The sequence below is a fragment of the Lontra canadensis genome, unplaced genomic scaffold (assembly GCF_010015895.1).
Source record: "Lontra canadensis isolate GAN:19392208 unplaced genomic scaffold, GSC_riverotter_1.0 scaffold32, whole genome shotgun sequence".
Lineage (NCBI taxonomy): Eukaryota > Metazoa > Chordata > Mammalia > Carnivora > Mustelidae > Lontra > Lontra canadensis.
The window spans coordinates 3560195-3581942 of record NW_022631026.1 but is presented as its reverse complement, the minus strand read 5'-3'; positions in this window follow the sequence as shown (position 1 = coordinate 3581942).

The window sequence follows — 21748 nt, the reverse complement described above, 5'->3', positions numbered from 1 at the left end:
TCCTTGAATCCTCGTGGCTGTAGTCCTTCTAGGGACACAGCGGGGATCCTGAGTGATGTAGGAAGAAAGAATGCTCTGCTCCAAGCCGTTTCTATGTGGTGAATTTTCAGGGGGACACACAGCAGGGTCTTCTGCCCCCAGAAGGAGGTGGAACTCGGTGAAGAACTTCCTTGAATGTAAGTACGAATTTTCTGTCTCCAGACACGGAGTCTATAATCGGCCAACAGACCCGTTTCTCAGCCCCATGGCCACCGGCCTTCTGGTCTTAGAAAGTCTCATCTTGATTTAACAATAAGTCACTGTCGGTCTTTGTTTTCAGGATGCTTGTGAGGTTTCTTCACGTTCCCTGTTCTAATGGAAATATTGTCTCCCCGCTCCCCCCTCCTCCCCACCCCTCACATCTCACTCACTAGCAACCTCAGTGTCTTAGGCCCACAGCCCGTTCACTTATTTCTGTACCAGGGGCGACTCTTCTGCGCACCACCACATCCTCCGTCATCCCCATCCCAAGCTGACAAAATATCCAGCTTGGCTTTCTTATTTCCTTTCTTTCTAGATCATCGATTTGTTGACACATATGTCAGAGTGACCTTTCAAGAACACAGAACTTAGAATAGCAACCCCACCACCACATAGACACCCTGCTTAGAATCTTAAGCCTTCCCTTGTTTCCTGCCCCATGTGAAATCAAACGAAAATTCTTTAGCCTGGTGTACAAAACCCTCCTTATGGTTCCTTACAAGCTTCCCAGCTCGGCAGCCTGGCCCTCAGCCTCGGGGCCCCCTCACCTCCCACTCCAGGTGTGCTGACTCCTCCGGGCACTTGACGACATGACTGAGCTCCTCCCTTCCCCAGGACACTTGCATTGGCTTTTGCTTTGCCTGGGACCTTGTTTGTATTTCTGCATAATAGTTACTGTTATGGAGCATTTCTCTGGTTTCTTTACAGTCCTTCTACTTTCAGTCTCACCATTCTGATTTTTTTTCCTTGTTGTTTCAATTGCACATTTTGTGTGTCTCTTTCAATATCTGATCCTAATAATGTAGGATACTGTATGGTGTGAAAAATAGATATTTGCTGAGTGGATAGATGGATGTATGATGGATGGATACGTGGATGTATGGGTAGATGATGGTTGGATGGACGAACAATTTGGGGAAAAAAAAAAAATGACCTGGGAGCAGGTCGACCAGATGTCATTTCAAAACAAACCTATTTGACTGAACTTTCTTATGCAGAACATTACGACCTCTCAGTTTGGTTCATTTAGACACTGCAAGTTTACATTTCAGTTTTTATTGTCAGATATGACAATATTAACTAGTTAAGTTTAATTAATTCAGTATTAATTAAGTTTGAAAAATTATTTGTCTCCTAAAAATCTGCTAATCTGATAGAGCCATTAGTTTTGGACCATCTGATCGGGGGCAGGGGCCATTAACCAATTAACTCGCATCCACTGCGTATTTACTACGAATCCAATCCTATTACATATCAGGCTGCATATTGCGTATGGAAGACACCCCAAACAAACACATACTTACGCATGTGCAGACACAAAACTGTAGCCTTGTGGAACTTGCCAGGTGTTTGAAGAGCCCAGACATAAGCTGTTGAGACAAACTGCATTCTACATTCAGTATTAACGTGAGAACAATGTTTCAGAGACAGAAGGACCATGTGGGCACCCTAGCAGGGCCCAGGAATGAGACATGCCATGTCTGACCTCTGTAGGGGAGAGGACAAACATGGCGGTCCATGGCGGCCCCATGGACCACCAGGCAAACGCAGGGGAGGTCACAGATGCAGCCCAAGGAAGAGAATTCAGAAATTCCACTCACCAAACAAAAAATCAGCAGAAAGCCTTATGGTAAAATCATTAATATGATTATTTTTATTTTGAAAACCTAACTTTAGGCAATATTGTCAAGCACAGATGCCTAACTTAGTGTGGTAAAGTTTCTATAATCTATATTTGTTGATAAGCCATATGGCAAGACCAAAGTATTGCCCGTCCTCTCCTAAGTACCACACATGCATGCATGCACACACACATGCACACAGAGATCTACACACTGACACACACACAGACATACACAGATACACACAAACACATAGACTGGCACAAACACAGACATATCTACTTGTCTGTTTTACTGCTGACCTGATCAGTTCTGACCCTTTGAACTGAGGGGGAATAAAGGCACTTAGTATGTTCTCAATGTTATAAAAGCCAGACTGGATAGAAGACATTTATAAAAGCTGGCTTCTTAAAGAAATAGCTAATTCCCTGGAAATTTTTAAAGAAAGAAAGAAATACCCCACTGAATTCAGAGAAAGCTGTCTATTTACCTGGGCTCTTCCAAGGACGCTTCCATGAGTAGCCTTTCCCAGGAAGCAAATCTCTCTCCGGAGGAGAGATGCACCGGCACCTTCCAAAGTGGCCTGAGGATTTATCAAATGCTTCCTGTCATCGCTGACTCTCGTGAAATTATCTCAGCAGGCAGGATAGAGCAGCCCCTCTGAGGGCTCTCCGAGCATTCCTGAGTGTTATATGAATCTTAGGCTGCAAGACGGACTGTCAGGAGAGCCAGCGAGCCTGCATCACACACCTGTCTTCAAGGCCCTCCTCTGTAAGTGCCGCTTCCGTGTGATTCTCTATTTATTTACAGACCGTGCTCACTGTCTGCAAATGGCAGGTTTACGGAGCGTCCTGGTACGATAACTGGTCCTTGAAGCACCGTTCAGACACCCAGAATTTGCCTGCAGTGGTGTTCTTTCCTATGAAATGAGGCTGGAATGTGTTGACTTACACAAGGGGGTTCCAGAATCCAGGCTCTGAGGCACACTTGCTGCTTTGGGACAAGATAACAGGTGCATTCCTCACCAGGACTTCAGAAGTTTCAATGATTTTCATGTTATTGATCACTAAAATACTTTACACCCCACGTGATCCATATGTAGTACAGTGACAGGAGATCTCGGAGAAATGCCATCCATCCTCCAAAGACGTCTTGCTGTGTTTTATTTGTTTTGTTTTCCTGAACATACAAACAGGGTGTGGGGATCCGGGGACAAAGCTCTTTTCTGAACATGAACAGCCTTGCCTCTCACAGTGATTATTATCTGGGGGGTGCGTGTCACCATCACCCAATCTATAAGAACACGGTGTCCGGGGGATGGGAAAGCCCCGTGATACCCAGTGATACCCGTGATACCCAGGATCTCCGGCACCGGGCAGTGGCTTCAGAGTTCCTGGAGTTAGCAGCGACCACTCTGCAGCTGACTGAGTCACACCTCAGTGCCACCTCGCTGTCAGTCCCACAACCCTGTCCACCAGCCCACAGCCCTTTCAGCCTTAATTCCCTAGAACGTCCCTGGGTCTGTGAACAGGTGGGAGGAGAATCGCGGGATGATTTCATAGCCACTGTGCCTTCTAAGAATGTTTCTCATTTTCTTCCCGGGAAGCGCCCACACAGCTCTCCAAACCAGCTCTGTCTCCACGGGGTGTGTACAGTCAGCAGCGTGTCCTTGCTCGGGTGTGACAATCTGGAGACCTTAGGTGGCAGTTTATTTATACGCCAGGGATGAACAAGAGCCCCTGCCAGTCGGATACTGGGATCCGGGGCTAGAAACTGGCCAGGGCAGTGTGGTGGCTCCTGGAGGCTGGGCTGTCGTCTCCTGACCGGGACGGGGCTGCTCAGACAGGGTCGGAGAGGCCACACGCCAGGCCACTGGAGGGTGGAACATGGTGATCCAGGAGGCTGCTCTGCACTGACACTGACCACCAGACTTGAGTCATGGTCTGTCCCCGAAGCCACCTATAAGAGGACCCCATGCACCGGAGTCAGGGAGGCCATTCTCGGGGTGAATTCCTATTGTATGGAAGAAAACGGAACATGAGACAGAGAGGGTTTCAACCCAAAGCTGGGGTGCTTGTCGGCAGTCTGCACTTTCTCTGGAGCAACAGCAAGGCATTGAGCTGTGTTCAGCAGGGGACCAACATCCTCAAAACTTCCACTCAGGAAGCTCTCCTGGCGGCTCTGTGAGAGATGGGGGCTTGCAGCAGTGCGTCCGCGCAGAGCGGAGAGGAGGGTGTGGAAAGCGACTTCCCTGCAGGAAGCACAGCAGCAGCCGCATCCGCGCCAGCTCACGAAATCCTGGGCATTTGGTCCGCTGTGCAAATTGGCCACCCTTGGCGTCAAGCACAGCACCTGAAAAGCGGGTTCTTCTCTCCTGGTTAAACATGGCTGTGCAACGTCGAGACCCTGATCCCAACCTCCACACTGTCTGTGTTTTTGGCACAGGGAAGATTCCTGCTCCCCCCACCCCGCCCCTGGGGCCCTGCACACCTGTGACCCTGCTGCTCACGCGTCCCCTCACCCCCGGCACACTGGAGAGGTGGTCACCACCACCGATGTCCCCGTGGCATGCACCAAGCCCCTTCCAGTGAGCTCCTCACCAGCTCACCACAATCCCTTGGTTGGGAACCATGTGAAGAAGGAGTTTCAGAAACAGCAGGGGCCGGCCAGAAGGCACCCAGGTGGGAAACGGAGCCCTGCTTTCTGGGAAAGTCTACTGTCACCAGGACACGGGTCCCCGCAGGCAAATCAATTCCTTGCTCTGTCCCAGCCTTCCTCATATGCCATCCAACTCTGTCAGGACTTCTTCCTCTAAAAAAAAAAAAAAATATATATATATATATATATAGAGAGAGAGAGAGAGAGAGAGATTGCATGAATTAAAAGACAGAACTTGAACCCAAACATTTGCTGACGGCTGAAACCCCTCGCCATGGATTAGAAGCCCCAACTAGACTTCCCCTCAAGCCCCCTTCTCCTCTTGTGTCCCGACGACACTCCCCACTACTGAGACATCAGGTTTCTGGCCCCGCAGGAAGGCATCGGGCCTATGCAGGCCGTGTCTGGTTTTGTAAACGGGGCAGATGAGTTACTGCTCTCGTGTGCATCCTCCTCTAGACTGGGAGCGCTTTGAGAAAAAAAAAAAAAAATCTTGTATTTTATCTATAACTTAGCACCTAAAATATAGTGGGTGATTGGTGATTGTTAGTTGAATCTAATTTATTTGTTTTTCATCATCTTTGGAGAAATGACTATTTTTAAAATACACATAAATCACACATATCACATAACAATCCTTGATATCAATTTCTGTCACTTTATCTGTGCTTCTATCTGAAACCAACAATTGTCATTTTTCCTTCTCTTTGATTTTTTTTTTTTTTTTCCTAGAAAACATGGGTTCTGTATCATCACACATTGAATACTCTATCCAAGTGCTTGTTAATTCTAAGGAGAAGTTGTTGTCTTGCAAATGAGGTTGGGATCCTGACAGAGCACGGATTCATTTTGCTTTGGGGTATCAGTTGATCCCACAGATTTATATCAAGTTTGTTTATCATGTAATGTCAGAACAGCCCTAGAAGGTGGTCAGATGTGCTCCATCCCCTCAATGTGGGCCCCTCGTAATGATGCCCTGATTCTCCCAGGGCTGCTTCTGGATGGCTTAGGAACATGAGGCCTCAGCCGTCTCTCCCTTCAACATCCGTCTCTGCATTAATCACGATAGGAAAAGTTTCTAGGGTGCTATCAATGCTACCATCTCAAAATACATCATCAGCTAGGTGTTCTGAGCTCTTACTGTGCTAGGCTCTGGAGAAACAGAGCAGAACAATGGGATTCCTGTTTTCAAAGAAGGTAGTGAGCCTTAGAAGGGAAACAAACTGTAACTTCTTCCCATGATTCTTCCCTTTCTTGAAGTCGAGAGCTTCTTTCATTAACTGTGTACGGTGTTGCTGTGGCCCAGCAGAGGGCCCTCCCTAAGCTAGGCAAGGAGCCACTGAGAGATCCTTGACCGTTGGTGAGTGTGTTGTATGTTCCAGAACCAGTGAGGACCACTTCCACAAGCACCGATCCTGGTAACCATTAAAGCATCTGTATGATCTGTAATATTGTCCCTTTTCAGAGATCACGAAAAGGAAACTCATGAAAGAAAAAATAATTTCCCTAACTCTCTGAAGGGTGCCTTTGGATCGGCAGCTTGCTGGGTTTGATGCGAAAGCCTAGGGCCGTTCTAGCTCTTTCTGCTGGAGAGACACGGGGACACGACCACGAACAAACCTGCACCTCCAGAATGAGAGAGGAAAGAAACTTAATCGTAACTCAGCTTCTGTATGCAAGGGGAAGGGCTGCGATAGCTCCCATTTTTTAAATGTGGGAGATCCTCCAGGGCACAGGGATGGTGGAGAATGAGCAAGGACTCTTGCCTTGAGCCCAGCAGCCACACAAGAAAGCTCAGTTTCCTTTCTTTCACACCACCTGGATCCTCTTCTCTGCCCTCTCTCAGGCCGCAGGAGTCCCAGCACCCCTGGAGGCTCCCACCTTTCTCCTCTGACAGCACAGTGCTGCCTACAGCTGAGCTGTGCACTGTGCTGCGAGGCAGTGGTGGGGTGGGGGGACAGCCTGGGCCGGAATCAGGGTCTGGGCCAGAGCCCGCCACACCAGGGCTTGTGGACCTTCGGCAAACCATTCCATGTCCTTGAGTCCCAGGTGGTTCCACACTTACAGAAAGCAAAGATTAGGGTCAGATCTGAGGATCTCTAAGGCCTCTTCTATCTCCTTCCAAAGTCTTGACAACACATCTGCCTGGCCATCTGTACCCCCTTTTCATCCTCACCGAAGTGCTTTTCCCCAGTAGCTCCTCGTGGTTGGCCAGCAGGACCCAGCCTGGAGCAGAGGCTGGGGCTGGAGTGGGGGGCGGCACCTGCCTTCTCCGTCTAGGCACCCCTCTGCCCCAGCGAAGGGAGCCTGTCCCCCAGCTGCCCAGGCCTGCATCTTGAGTGACAGCTTCTTCAGGTCTCTTGTAATGCATCGTTCCTGAGCCTTAGTTCAGCCCTGGCAAAGTACTTCTCTTAGAGGAACACGTCCAAACAACAGGTGTAACGAAAAGAATATTCGAGCCCTTTGCGGCCCATGACAACTGGGGGCTCAGAGCCCCCTCAGCCACGCACGGGGACTGCCTCAGTCCCTCAGTGGAGCCGCAAGGCAGCTCAGGTGAAGGCAGCACAGTCCTGTCCCTGAGATGATCCCAAGCGTCCTTCCCTCACCCCCAGGCCCTTTGTCTCCGGTCTCTCTGCCTCTCTCCCCTCCCCTCCTTCGTACACTGACCCCCCCTTCATCCCCGCCAAAGATTGGCTCCCCAACTCCCTCCCACGTGCTGCCCCGGGTTCAGAAAACCAGCTCTCATGGCGGGCATGTGTGCCGTGTGAGACTGACCTCGAAATTGCCTCAAACACGCACCTGGCCAGCGAGGCAGTGGGGGGAGGAGGACTGTGAAAAGTAAAACACACTCGTTACAACCATCCAGGGCTGTGGTGGTGGCAAGTCAGCTGCTAACGCCTTGTTCATCCGCCCTCCCTTGCCTCTCCTGTATCTGTAGAAAGGTAGCAAGCAGCACACTAACGGTTTGCCATGTGGGGAAGAATGATCCTGAACAGTGGGGACTGGCTGGTCTAGGGGAACAAAATGTAGATGAATTGGGGGAACGCTGATTAAAAGTAAAGCAAACTGGGGTATGAACAAGAACACGCATCTGTAGGAGGAAGGGCGTTCTCTCTCGCGGCCTCTTCCCTTTGAGTCACGCCTGCATCCACAGCCAGAGAAAGGGACAAGGGGCCAAACACCTTTCCGAAGCGGGCAGAGCCCCGTCGCCCTTGTCAGAAACCGCTGCGCCCAGACAGATAGGGAGACGATGGCGTGGCCCTCTACCAGGTGATTTCACCGGGACTTGGGGCCTCACCGTCCCCGCAGGAAGCCAGCAGAAGGCAAAAGACATTGTGGGCTGGGCCTCCTTCTCCAACGTCCTGGTCGGCAAGAGGCAACCATCCGCTCGGCTCAGAATCCGTCTGGAGAACTGCTCACTCACCACCGTCACACGCAGCCACCACGGGTGCACCCCAGACTCCAGACTCCAGAGACCTGAATGAGAGTACGGACAACCAATGTCCCCAGCATGCTTGGTAAAATGAAATCACATTTAAAATGTTCAGCATTCTGGGGCACAGGGGTGGCTCCGTGGGTTTAGCGTTTGACTCTTGATTTTGCCTCTGCTCATGATTTTAGGGTGCTGAGATGGAGACCCGTACGGGGTTTCTCCACTCAGCAGGGAGTCTGCTGGACATTCTCTCTTCTCTCTCTCTCCCCTCCTCTCTCTCACTCTCTCTTTTACGTAAATAAAGAAATAAAGTTTAAAAAAATAAAAATAGTATAAAACGTTCAGCATTTTGTTTTGAAAAATAAGAATATCAGTATTAGAAATGCTGGGAAGGGGGTCTTCTTGAAGCACTTTTGCAAGCATAAAGCACCTTCTTCTGTGCCCTGTTTTCTCTTCCTTGTTGTTGTTAAGGGAATAGGTCTGTGAACCCCCCAGTCCGGGCACTGGTGATGTCTTAAACCCATAGAAGGGGTCTGGATATCAGATCGTAGCACTGAGATCAGAGACAAGCCGAGTGTCGGTAACGCGTTGACGGTGGAGCATGAAGGACAGGAAGAAATGTGGGGATGGGAGAGGCAGAAAATACATAATTATAAACCCTCGCCATCCACGGACACCAGAAGAATGTGCTGCCACGGGGCTTTTGCGAATCGGCATTACTATCGAAACCGCACATTATTTGTTAGGATTTTAAAAGCCGAAAGCCTCACAGAATGTCATTTTTATTCTTTACAAATAGGGGAAGGTTTTTAGGGTCTGCTTAAGAGGCACAAATAACAGGAGGGATGGAAGAGAAAATCCGCTGCTAATGGACGGGCCTGTTCATGAAGGGGAAGAGGCGCCCCACCAGCCCGTCTCCAAGGCAACGGCGAGGCCAGGCCCCTCTCTCTGTTCCCTGGGCCTGGTGCCTCCTGTGCAAAGAAGGACTGAGGGTGGCACTCAGCGGGCAGGGAGGGACCCCGCGCCGCAGCCGGGATGGTCGCCTCCCCTCTAGCCCCCACCCCTCTTCCCCTCACCCCCACCCTCCCCGCCCCCTCTGCTGGCCCCTGCCACCCCCCTCCTCCCGTGCAGAGCTGGACACTTCCTAAAGCAACCATGGAAAACAGCTTTGGCCTTTGGATAGAAAGGGGCATTTCCTTTCATCCTTGATGAATCCTGTACTGACAAATTCTTACATTTGCAAATGACATTGTAAACGGTCGTTTCCAGGCTTCCGCTGGGCCTCTGAGCCCATGGAGCGAAGGACTGATCTTAGGTGGCTGTGAGCTGCTCTGAGAAGGCAGACAGCGAGACTGGGGAGCCCAGGCCCCTTGGAACCTGGCATCTGGGGAGCAGAGAAGAGGAAGGGATGTGAACACAGGGAGCAGCGGATGGACGCCAGCCGGAGGGGCGTGCAGGTGCAGCCAGTCCTGTGGAGTACTGGGAGAGCCCAGGGCGTGGCCGTGGCAGTCAGGACTTCAGATACGTCCAGAAAACACCAGGCCTAGAGACAGGATGGCCAACGAAAAAGCGGCAGTAACTACCAATAAAAAAATGCCAAGGACATAACACAGAGCAGTGTCTCTAGGTATAGAAAAGATGAGGCAAGCGAGCAGCACTCCGGAAATATAAGGGGTCAGACACATGTATTGTCTCTTTTGTACCTTTTGAGAATTGAATTTTTTCTAAGTTTAAGACTGATCATCAAAAGCCTGATTGCAGAAGTAATGTGATGTGACTAATGACTCTGCATAATGAATGACCTTGGTATCAATCAGCAGGAAGCCCGCTTTGGAGAGAAAGTCTTTGAGGCCTCATACACGTGAGGCCCTGACTGCTGCCTCTCCACCCGCACTGGCTTCTGCAGAAGGACCTCCAAGAAGCCCGGAGGCTCAGAAGAGACCCGCAGAAGTGGCTGGAGATCCCATATTTGTGCAGAGCTCGGCTCACTCAACGGTCATTGCGAAATCTCAGCCAGACACTGTCTGTGTCTTTCTTATTGACCATCTCTTAATGCAGAGATTTTTTCCAGAAGTTGCAACCTGTCAAAATGCAAGTACAGGTTTAACCGTTCCACACAGAAAACTGCCTTAATGACGCAGGAAGATAATCAAGGGCTTGACATTTAAAGAATTTTCAAGGTTCCTAAAAGAGAAAGAGAAGCGTTACAGATGCGGGGAAAACAGCTTCTGTCAGTGGAGCAGGTAACAAGAGGGATTCCTCACCGCTGCTGGCCTGATTGCTTTGACTACACAGTACCACGCTGCAGAAGGGGGGAGAGATGGCGAGGCTGCCTGTAGCGCGGCCTGCCATGAAGACCAGGGTCAGGAACACGTTGCCCCATGCCCAGTGAACCCCTAAATAATTCTCCAAGGGGCTGCAGCCCAAAGCATAGGGAACATTCCGGACCCCAGTATTTTCAAACCCTTCTCTTATCGCTGACCTGGATGTCCCACCGGAAATGTGGCATCACCACATGCTCTCTTTGGTAAACCACAAGACACGCTACGTTTCTCTATCACTGTTGTCTCGCCACCCCCTCCCCGGCGCCGTGGGGAAACCCACCACTGTGTTCTCAAGTCCCCTGTGCTCGGGGTCAGCCTCAGAACAATGCACTGCCCAATAGTTTTGTATGTTTGTTTTTCAGGAAAAATAAATGACCTTTTATTTAAAAAGTAAAAATAGTGTGTAAACCTGGTGATTCACAGACCTGTACCCCTGGGGCTAATAATACATTATATGTTTAATAAAAATTTTTTTTTAGATTAAAAAAATAAAGTAAAAAAATAAAATAAATGTTATCAGCTTATGGTGGGGGAAAGCAAGCATGACTGATGGCCGGGCCATGGAGGTTTTCCTTCTTCTTCTTCTTTTTCTTTTTTTTTTAAAGTCATATTTAGTGATCTTCTCTTGATATTTGGTATTTGACATCTGCAAAATATTAATATTTTAACAAAAAGAAGAGAATAGGAAGAGATCTCTCTTTCATCACAGCACCTGGAAACGTAATTCTTCTTAAACACGATCAGTGTGAGGTGTGAGGCCCCCTGAGTGACGTGTTTCCAGGTACAGAATCCACTCCGAAGAGGGCACGAGAGAGTATGTTTCTCCCCTCACTTGGGGAGGGAGACTGACGTTCAAAATGGCTGCTCTGGGGTGAATGTTGGTCAACTCTCTTCTTTTCTAAGTGACCTGTTTGAACGCAGCGGCTGTCAGTCAGCTTCCTCCTCTCCTGCCAACATTTATCTTGTCGGAGCTCGGGGAAGCCGGGAGAATTGACATGGGGAGGGGGCACCGGGAGATGGAGCTCTTTGGGGGAGGTACCAGCCTGGTCCCAGGGCGGCCTGTCAATGCCATGGGCTCACTGTCCGCCCCGTGCACGGGTCTCTGCACATTAGTCAGAGTCTGTGAACATTCAGAAATCACGGCCTCCAACTGTTTTATTATTTCAGTTTAGCCCCTATGTGCATAGTAAACTCATTCTTTGAGTTTTCCAAGGCAGTGATAATTTTATAATATTCTTTTCTGTAAATGTAACGTTTAAAGTACTTTAATTTTTCACCTCATTTGTGCTTTTATTTCTAAGTGCTTATTATGTTTCCCATTACAAAGTACTCAGTACAATAAATTTGAAAAATAAAGAAAAGCAGGAAGAAGAAATATTTAAACCATTCAAGTCCCACACCCTGGAAACAACTACTGACTTTTGTTACCGCCGCCCAGAGTTTTATGCACAGATTTATTGATATTTAATATGGGTATCATCATACTCTATTTTGCCTCCTTTTCTTTTATTATAATATAAATTCTTTCACATTATTATTACAAACTCATTAAAAACATTTTTAAAGATCGCTTCTTCATGTCCTGTAATTTTTTTAGTTATTCCCCCGTGGTTAGGCATTTAGACAGTTTCAAATTTTTCACTGTCAAACACAATGATGTTGCCATAAATACTGGTTCCTAAAGTGTGTTCAATACTTCGGATTGTTTCTTTGGGTGGATTCCCAGCAGTGCAATTATTAGGTCAGAGTGTTTAACATTTTCAATAGATTTTGGTACATATAGCCAAATTGCCTTCCACAAAGATTGTATATATACTGGTAGAATTTCTGCGTTTATAATTTGGAATATATCTATTGTGTCAAATATGTATCCTGATAATAGTTTTGGAAAATATCATCACTATATCTGTTTCATTGACTGAACTTACCTACATTATGGCTTTTCTAAAGAAAAAAAAGATCAGTTAAGGCAGAAATGTTTTTATTAGGAGAATATGTTTCTTTGTTTTATTGGTTCTGTTGGAGCATAACCAAACATCTGGCCTAATTATTTCTAGTGGATCCTGTTAAAGCAAACATTTCACTTCTTGAAAACTATCTATTTATTGATTCACCAATTCATCTACTCATTTGTTCAGCGAACATTTGTGGTGTCAGGGTGCTGAGACACTGGGCTGGGTTCCGTGGCCTCCTCTCCAGTCAGCTTGCGCTGTTGATATGGAGATGGCCATCCTCATGAGCTCCATGCTGGCCACTCCATAGTTTGTGGAATGAAGTAATTACCAAACACAGTCACTCAGAATGTGACAGCAGTGACCTCCCAATGCAGGACCCTGCCCCACCACAGTTTGCAGAGATGGGAAGCTCAGTCAGGAATGTGGCTTCATAGGTAGACTGAAGGGAAAACTGTACACTTTTAGGGGTTTGTCTTCTTTTTTGTTTGTTTTTTTGTTTGTTTGTTTTTAAATCAAGGACAAAAAGGCAATGGTGTCCTTCCTTGCCCAGATTTCCATTCCCCGACCCTGAGAGATGCTAGAAATCTAAGAAAGCTGTGTATGACACATGATTACCCTACCATTCTGCTAGGATCAGTCAAACACCTTTATGGGAATCATTCCTTTACCTTACAGATAACGTAGACACGTGTGTTTTGAACAGAGACTTTCATTTTGCCTTAAAACCACATATGAGTGACAATTTAGCAGAAATGACAGAAAACAGTGCTCCTCAGGGACCCATACATTTCAAGTTTTTAGTTTCTTTCTGGAGACACAGTGGCACATGGAACCAGCTGTCTCCTGTAACATTCACATCCTATTCGCAGCCTAGTTTCCAGGGCCAACTGTTTCAGGTGGAGGAGGAATTCTTCTTGGAATCCATGAAGAGACTAGCCAGGTGCTCCCTGTTGTGGGTTGAAATGTGACCCCCCCAAAAGGTACATTGAAATCCTGTGAGTGTGACCTTATTTGGAGATCAGATCTAGGCAGATGGTATCAAGTGAAGACATTAGTCCCATCCTATATGATTGATGTCCTTACAAGAAAAGACACGTGGATGGGGGGAAGGTGGCCATGTGACCTAGGAGGCAGAGGTTGGGATGATACGTCCATGAGTCCAAGAATTGCCAAGAGCTGCTGTTCCCCACAAGAAGCTACAGAGAAGATGCAACAGGCTCTCCATAAGAGCCTCTAGAAGGAGCTCACCCCACAGCACCTTGATTTGAGACATCTGGTCTCCAGACTGTGAGAGAATAAATTTCTATTGTTGGGTGTCACCAAGCAGTCTCAGGACACTAAGATACTCAGCAAACCAATTTCCTCTTCTTGGGCACACAGAAGACTATTTCCCAGCCCCTCTTATAGTAGAGTTGGGATTTTGGCCAGAAAAATATATACCTCATCCGTGTCTGACAATGAGATACACTGCCTGCCTTCTAGATGTTCTCTGTGGGGGCAGTGGTAACATGAGATGGAGGAAGTCATCATCCTTGACATAGGGGCTTCAAAAACTCAGCCATGAAAGGCATCCGATGTGCACTGAACCATGTCATGAGCCAGCAGAAAACTTCTACTGAGGCTTGGTGATGGTTACCATATCTTCTTTCATGTATTTATTGTTGAGCTGCCAGAACGTCATGTATGGTAATGCAGTGCTGCCATAACCGGAAAAGTAACATACGTACCCTTGGTTATACTGTTTAAGAAGCAGAAAATGGCTACTGGAGACCAGAAAGATGGGGATGAGATGTGCAGGGGCATGTTCCATGAAGGACATTCACCTGTGGTGTCTGGGAGGCTGGTGAGCGTGACTTAGGCTGTCGCTCCAGGAGGGATGGTTGGAAAGATCAGAGCATCTGTGTGTACCCACTGTCGCTGGCTGTGTTCAGGAAAGAATTAGCCAAAGTGGTGGATACATGACATGTCAGAGTAAACGGTTAATGGCAGACTCTAGATGCTGAGTCGGTGGGGTTTCATTGTAAAGTTCTTCCAACTTTTCCACATGTTGGAAACAGGTCATAACAAAAAACATTATTAAAGAGAAAGATGAACAAATGAGGCAATTTGCAAAAGAAATGAAGAGGGCTAGAGAGAATCCAGAAATTCAAAGGATTGCAGGTTGGAAAGCTAAGTGGTTCCATATCCTAAAACATGAGAGCTGGGACCTAAAAGACTCTGAGTAACAAGATCTCAGGAAAACTTCTAAATTAAATACAGTGACTTGGTGAAAGGTCAGGTTAAAAATGTGTCTTCATCTAGGATTGTCATTAGCTTCAGAGTAGGGATGTGGCATCCAAAGAGAAAAACATAAAGATGAAGGAAATAAATGAAGCGGGTTTGGGGTACAGACCTTGGGAAAATGTGGTGATAATTATAGACAAGTTAACTGACTAGTAGCAAATCAGAAAAGTCAACTGAAATTTTGGGATCATTTATTACCAAAAAATCCTTAAGCCCGTTAAGAAAAAAATGTATTTGACTATGCGTTACTTAAGAAAAAGTCCTTGGATCTCTGATCTTTCTGCAGTCACAGGCTGGATCTGGAAACAATAGAGAACTCAAGGTCACAGGAACGGCTGGCAGAGCCTCAAGGCGGAAGCATTCCCATGGGGCAGGTCATGGAGGGCACAGAGGAGGGAGGAGGGACATCATCCCAGGGAGTGTGCAATGGCCCCACTAGATAACTCTGCCCCATAGTGAGCGATCTCCAGTGTGTCCTGTCATTGGGATTTCAGCCTTGTCCTGACACGTGGTGGCTGTGTGTCTCTCACCCAGCCCCTCAGGTTATCCCTTACCTCTCCTGTCCTAGCGTATACGGTACATGGCAGACAATTTGTAGTTTTAGTCTTTTTTGCCAAAACAAGAAGATCACATCTGAGCCTGATGGAAAGCAAGTGGTGGGGAAAACTGGGATGTCTCCTTTGGGGAAGGGCTTCATGTGTCCTACAGGAAGGACCAGAGGAAACATGGATGGAGACTGGATCGATGCTCTCCACTCACTCGTCTTCCCGAAGAACGACACTGGCCTTTCCAGGCCTCCTTTGCTATGGGGTTGGAGTCATGTGAAGGCTCCAGCCAGTGGAATGCAGGCAAAAACAACGCGGGCCCTTTCGGCCAGCCAGAGAGTGCACAGCCTTCCGTGACCTTTCTGTCCCTGCTCTGGCACACGGAGGAGGTACCTGGGGAAGGAGGCTGTGTCAGAAGATGGGTCCATGTTGGATCTCTAGGCACTGCACGGCAGAGCGAGGCCTGGAATGGCAACCTGCCCTGGGTCAGACTGCTCTGTGGGCAAACCTCAGACCTCCCTCGTGTTGAGGGCCACACCACTGCCTGGCCTGAGTAGAGGCGCGAAGTAGCCCTTCATCCACGTGTGCCCTTGTTGGCTGCTCTCTGTAGCTCCTGACCCTCCAGACATGTTTGTACACATCTGCTGCACCCCTCCCCCGGTCCCACACAGGTCAGCTTGGGACTCATGGACTCACCAAAGCCAGTGCCAACGTCAGCTCCAGGCCAGCGGAAGGCCAGTCACACTTCTGTTCTCATGCACTGAGCCCCTGAGGCAGGGGGCAGGGCTGGAGCTCCAGGGTAGTACACTTAGGGCCTAGAGAATGTGCTCCTTTTATTTCTGACTCTGGCCAGACTCCCAGACTGCAGTGGGCAGCCCGGGATTGGGGCTCAGGGACACCTCACTACGGCCACACCACAGTCTGTCCCTCTGTCCCCAAGGATGATGCGTCCTGGTCGTAGGCTTGTGACCTGTGTGTGAGCTACATTTCCTCACGCTGGCCTGTCACATGACTCAACAAAACATGCGTGCTGTTTGAAGCACTTCATGTAAATGCCTCATGTTGCATGCATTTTATCCATTTTTAACATTGCTCTTTGGCTATGAGCCAATTTCCTAGAGAGTAAAATATTAAACATCTTAAACGATGAGTTACAATCCCTCGGAAACAACCTTTCAGACCTGTGAGAGGACAGGAGGCTCATGAGCGGCAAGGCCAGCCACCAAGCCATACTGGATTAATTAAATCCATGATGTTCTCCAATAAGGTCTGACCCTCCCCGAATTTTACCAGGAAATGGAAGACAGACGCCCAGAGAGGACTTTTCCATAAACGAAAGAGAAAAGTAACATATTCGAAATCATAAAAGGTATTTTTTAGCAGCTCGGTCATTTTAGGCCAAATGTCCCACATATCTGTGAATACAGTTTTTGAGCCTGATTTGGTCACCATCTGTATATATTATTTTACCCCAAATTTGGGCTCAGTGTTTTCCGTCTTGAAAGTTGCCATCTGGAGCAGGCATGAGGGGCTGCCTCCACGCCCGCGTCCAGCATCATATGTGCGATTCTGTTTCACTCAGCCTGGCCCGTAGCAAAACAGCACAGACTGGGAGCTTAACCCACAGACACCTGTTTCTCACGGCTCTGGAAGCTGGAAATCCCATAGCAGGGCGCTGTCAGATTTGGCTCCTGGTGAGAGCCCTCCTCCTGGCTTGCAGACAGCAGACACTGCTCGCCGTGTCCTCACGTGGAAGACGGAGGCAGAGATGGAGGGGGAAGGGGAGAGGTCCTCTGGTGCTTCTTTTTATGAGGACATTAGTACCATCCTGAAGGACCCCACCTGCAATCACCCACATACGGGGGATTAGAGTTGGAACAAAAGAACTTGTAACTGAGCAAAGAGCACGACAGTCTGTGTGACCACAGCTCTCTCCCATGTCAACAGTTCCTCCCACCTTCTTCCTGCAGTCATCACACAAAGAAAGGCCATACTGAACTGTCCGTGAAAAAAATTCTGTGAACCCTCTTGCTCTGCAGCAGGAGGCACCAAGTCTTGTCTGTACCATGAATGATCTACATCTGCATTTGTACCTCATGCAAGTTCAAGCAAAAAAAAAAAAAAAGTCATGCTGTCCCGCCAGCCCAGAGGAGCCCGCACGCCTCACCACTCCTTGTGCATGAACTTTTATTATTGATCTTTAAAAAGCACAACCAAAAATCTATTTCTACTCTTTTACGCTGAAAGACTTCCACACTCAACACTGCCCGTGTTGTTTGATGTAATAGGTCCCCATGACTTGAAGTTTAATAAATTGGCTTTGCATTCTGTGCAGACATATCAGATGTTAACGGTTTGGGATTTACTGTGTATCATATCTTGAAGAATCTTTTAGGTATATGAGCATGATTTTGAGAAAGTGGAAATCAGCCACCAGCCCCCCAAAATTAATTAATTCATTAATTACAAACAAGTAAAGCTAGAAGGTTGGACGAAAGAAAAGAACAGATGAGATATCTGGGTTTAGTTCCAATCCTACACCCGCGATGAAGGAGGAAGTAGGCAGACAGGAGATGAGAACATTCATCCACGCTTCCTGACTGATCTTGCCCTGAGACGAGCTCTGTAGTGTAAGAGGCCTGACTGCTGACCGGTCTGCCTGCTCCCTAACCTGCCCTCAGTCAGAGCCCCAGCACAAAGTCGAACAGGATTTCCTGGAGGCCAGAGAACAGAATCATTCACAGGATCATTGGCTGGAATTTTGTTTAAAGAACTAAAATGCGAGGTAATCAAGTGATGGAAATAGCCTGCCAGGCATGGTAAGAGCCCTCGTAAAAGACTATTTATAGAATCGTAATTCCAAAGGGGCTCCCTCCCTCCTATGAGTGAGAAAACTAGCCCGGCAGGCTGGGGTCACTTACCAAGGACACAGCACAGCTAGCAGCACGGGCCAGTGGAGAGAGAGCCCAGATTCTCTGAGTCCCCGCCTGGCTGCTATAAAGAGTTCTTGAGCAGAAACTGCTACATATATGAGCCAAAATGCTAAAAAGTAAAATGTAGATATCCATAAGTCAATGGAAAATGAACAAAATGGTCAGGTGTGAGGCAGAGGAATGTGGGACCACAGTAGATGTATCTAAAGGAATTCTAATGAAACAAAGACCCACTAGCTCTGATGACCATATTCTGGAAACTTCATGGCCACACCTGTCTCTGGGACCACGTGATTTTCCCCCACCCTCACCCCCAGCTTCCAGTCTCTATGTGAGAGGAAGTGGATCAAATACAACTGTTGGGAATGTTATGTCTTGAATGAATGATAAATGAAAATGGCTTGACATTCTAGGGAATATTTATTGTAAGGTAGGCTATATTCTTCTTATAATGAATACAATGCAATTTCTTTTAAGTTTAGGATGAGTTTTTAAAATCATTGATAAGGGGCACCTGGGTGGCTCAGTGGGTTAAGTCTCTGCCTTCAGCTCAGGTCATTGTCTCAGGGTCCTGGGATTGAGCCCCACATCGGGCTCTCTGCTCAGAGGGGAGCCTGCTTTCCCCTCTCTCTCTGTCTGTCTCTCTGTCTACTTGTGATCTCTCTTTCTGTGTCAAATAAATAAATAAAATCTTTAAAAAAAAATAAAATAAAATCATTGATAAATGACATTCAAACTTTTGGCAGGAAAGTTTATCAGATTTTTTTTTTCTCTCTCTCCATAGGACCAAGAGTTCAGGGTTTCCCTAACCAAGGCAGCTGGTTACCTCTGCATTCCAGACTGGTTTGCCAAAGAAAGGGTTTTATGGCCTCGGTAATGGATCTGGAATTATGCTCTGACTGTTGTGTCTTGAGGTCGCCATGGTGGTCAGTGTCCTTTCTGAGTTAGACCAGAGGCCTGCTCTGCACCGTGGTTTCAGCTCCTGCCTGAAGTCCTTCACCTGTGCCTGCCTTCTGAACCTGGCTCTCCTGGCTTTCTAGCCCTTTCTGGGGACCACCGGGTACCCCCTCTCTACAGTTCCTGTCTGTCTACATTTTACCAGTTTCCCTTGGATGCCATCAAGTACGTTGCCAGATACAAAACTGGCACCAAAGGAGTTTATAGACAATGGACTAGAGAAACAGCAGGAATGAGGAGTTGGGATTTGGGCTTGTCATGTTTATGTAATTAATTAATCAGCTGATGGGGCACCGGGGTGGGGAAGACAGTTGAGCATCCAGCTCTTGATTTCAGCTTAGGTCATGATCTCAGGGTCATGAAATCAAGCCTTGCTTCGGGCTCCATACTCAGTGGGGAGTCTGCTTGAGATTCTCTCTTTCCCGCTTCCTCTGCCCCTCCTGCTTGTGCTCTCTCTCTCTCACTCAAATAAATAAATCTTTAAAAAATAGCAATAAAAAAATGGCCTGCTGGAATTACAAGAAGACTGGCAGCACATTACAGAACACCTAAGGAAATGACGAATTGTAGTCACCTAGAAGGAAATGTGATCATAGTCAATGCTTTGGAGAAACAGTGGTCACTACCACAGGTGTATTTGGGAACATGAGGGGTTCATCCCCTCACAGGCTGCCTGACTCCTCATGGTGCTGGTTAGTCTCACTAAAAGAGAAATGAAGGTCCAATTGCATAAATATTTTGGTCAAGACATGAGCTGAGCACCAAGGCCTTTAAAGAATTATTTTGAAAGAATCGCTGGCCCAGTGCAGCTGCAGAGACAAGTCACCTACAGCTCAGCACACTTCAGCCCAGCAGGTTCTAGTGGACCGCAGGCACAGGGTTGATGTTGGTGTCCAGCTGCAGGTGTCGGCGGACCACGCACCATATTGATGTTGGCCTCAGGCTGCAGGTGTTGGTGGACCGGGCGCTGTGCTGAAGTTGATGTCAGGTCTTACATGAACGTAAGGGTGTGAGCTAGGAAACTATAGGACGGAGAATTAGAACAAGTGCATACAAAAAGATGTGGATGACTCAGAGTACCTTCAGCCTTTCCCCTCCCCTGTGTATCCTCGCCAGCCAAATCATATCCTCGTAATCATTTAAGGGGACCATTCCTGCCTAAATTGAAAATACCGGAAAAACCTCAGCAGAAAGAGGTTCTTTGCAAGGGAAAGACACTGTGTCTCATGTCCCAGCGTTGTTGGTAGTGTTTGCCTGCAGATCTATAGCAAGAGTCAGATCCCAATTAGCTCCAGGGCAGGATGGCTAGAAATAAATTCTAGATGAGAATCCCCAAAATTAACATAATTGCAAGTCCTAGTTAAGTTATTTTGATAATGGTAAATTGCCAGTTTACCCTCTGAGAGGCTTACGCTCTAAGCCAGCAAATACTGCCCATTGGCCAAGACTGACCTGCTGCCTGGTTATGTAAATAAAGTTTTATTGGAACTCAGCATGACTTTTTGTTTTCATAGTCTTTCTGCTGTCATGCTAAAATAACAGAGTCGAGTGGTTGTGACAAGAGGTCTCATGGCCTACCTAAACTACTTTCCATCCAGCCCGTTACAGAAAGAGCCTGATTTTAGACCAAGAGGAGAAGAGGATAGTTGTCCAGCAGGCTGTATTTACCACATGGGTGCGATAATAAGAGTTCTAATTTCAGCATGCTAACTGGAGCAACTGGAGGTAGCTCTGATTGGGTAACCAGTTGTTTTATAAGTCTGGAACATAATTGCAGCCCATCCAAAATAAAGCTGAGAAGCCAGAATTTTCTTAGGAAAATGAGAATGAAATCAAAGACTTAGGGTGGTAGGATTGTCCACAAGGGTATATCAAGTGCAACCTACCTATCGACATTTTGTGATGACCTAAAACCGTTTTCTCCACCAAGGCTTTGAAGAAGACATCTGTTAAGAAAGCACTAGCATTCATACAAATGTCCGTTGTGGTTGTTCTCTGCAGTATGCACTACCCTAGGAAAAGAGACCAGAGTATGTCTTATCTAGATGGTCACCAAAATCTTTCATTGTGGATGAGGCTTTTAATAATCTTGGGAGCAATATAATTTCCTCTGTAAATATCAAGCAATTCACTTTTCCAGCCAGTGAGTGCTGGTCCAATAGGCAGAAGGGAAGGGTGACCACTGCGGCACAGAGAGAGGGTACATGGACCCAGCACCCTTCCCTAAAGCTGACGTGAACCCCACTACTCTTGAGTGTGTAATCTGCCAGCAGCAAAGATAAGCCATGAGCTTGTGACCTGGCACGTTCTGGAGGATCTGTCAGTGATAAGCTAATCACACTGAATTCTTCCTTATGGGAAGGGCAAAGACGTGTCTTCAGCTGAATAGATACTTCATCTGAATAAGCACGTACTTGCCTTTTTATCAATATCCATAGATGTCTGGACCTTCCATGTACCTTCAGGGTCCACTGACATTTCTTTCTTAAGCAATTCCAACCATTTGGAAGGATAATTATTTCACGGCTCTATTATTTTTTCTTAAAATCTTCAAAAGAACAAAGAAAAGTTTTACTTATTTTAAAAAGATAGAAGGGGTATCTGGGTGGTTCAGTTGGTTAAGCATCTGACTCTCAGTTTCTCCTTAGGTCATGCTCTCAGGGTCCTGAGACTGAACCCCACATCAGACTCCATATTCACTGGGGAGTCTGCTTGAAGATTCTCTTCCTCTGCCCCTCCCCACCCATGTGCGCGCACACACACACACACACACTCTTTCTCTCTAAATAAATAAATGA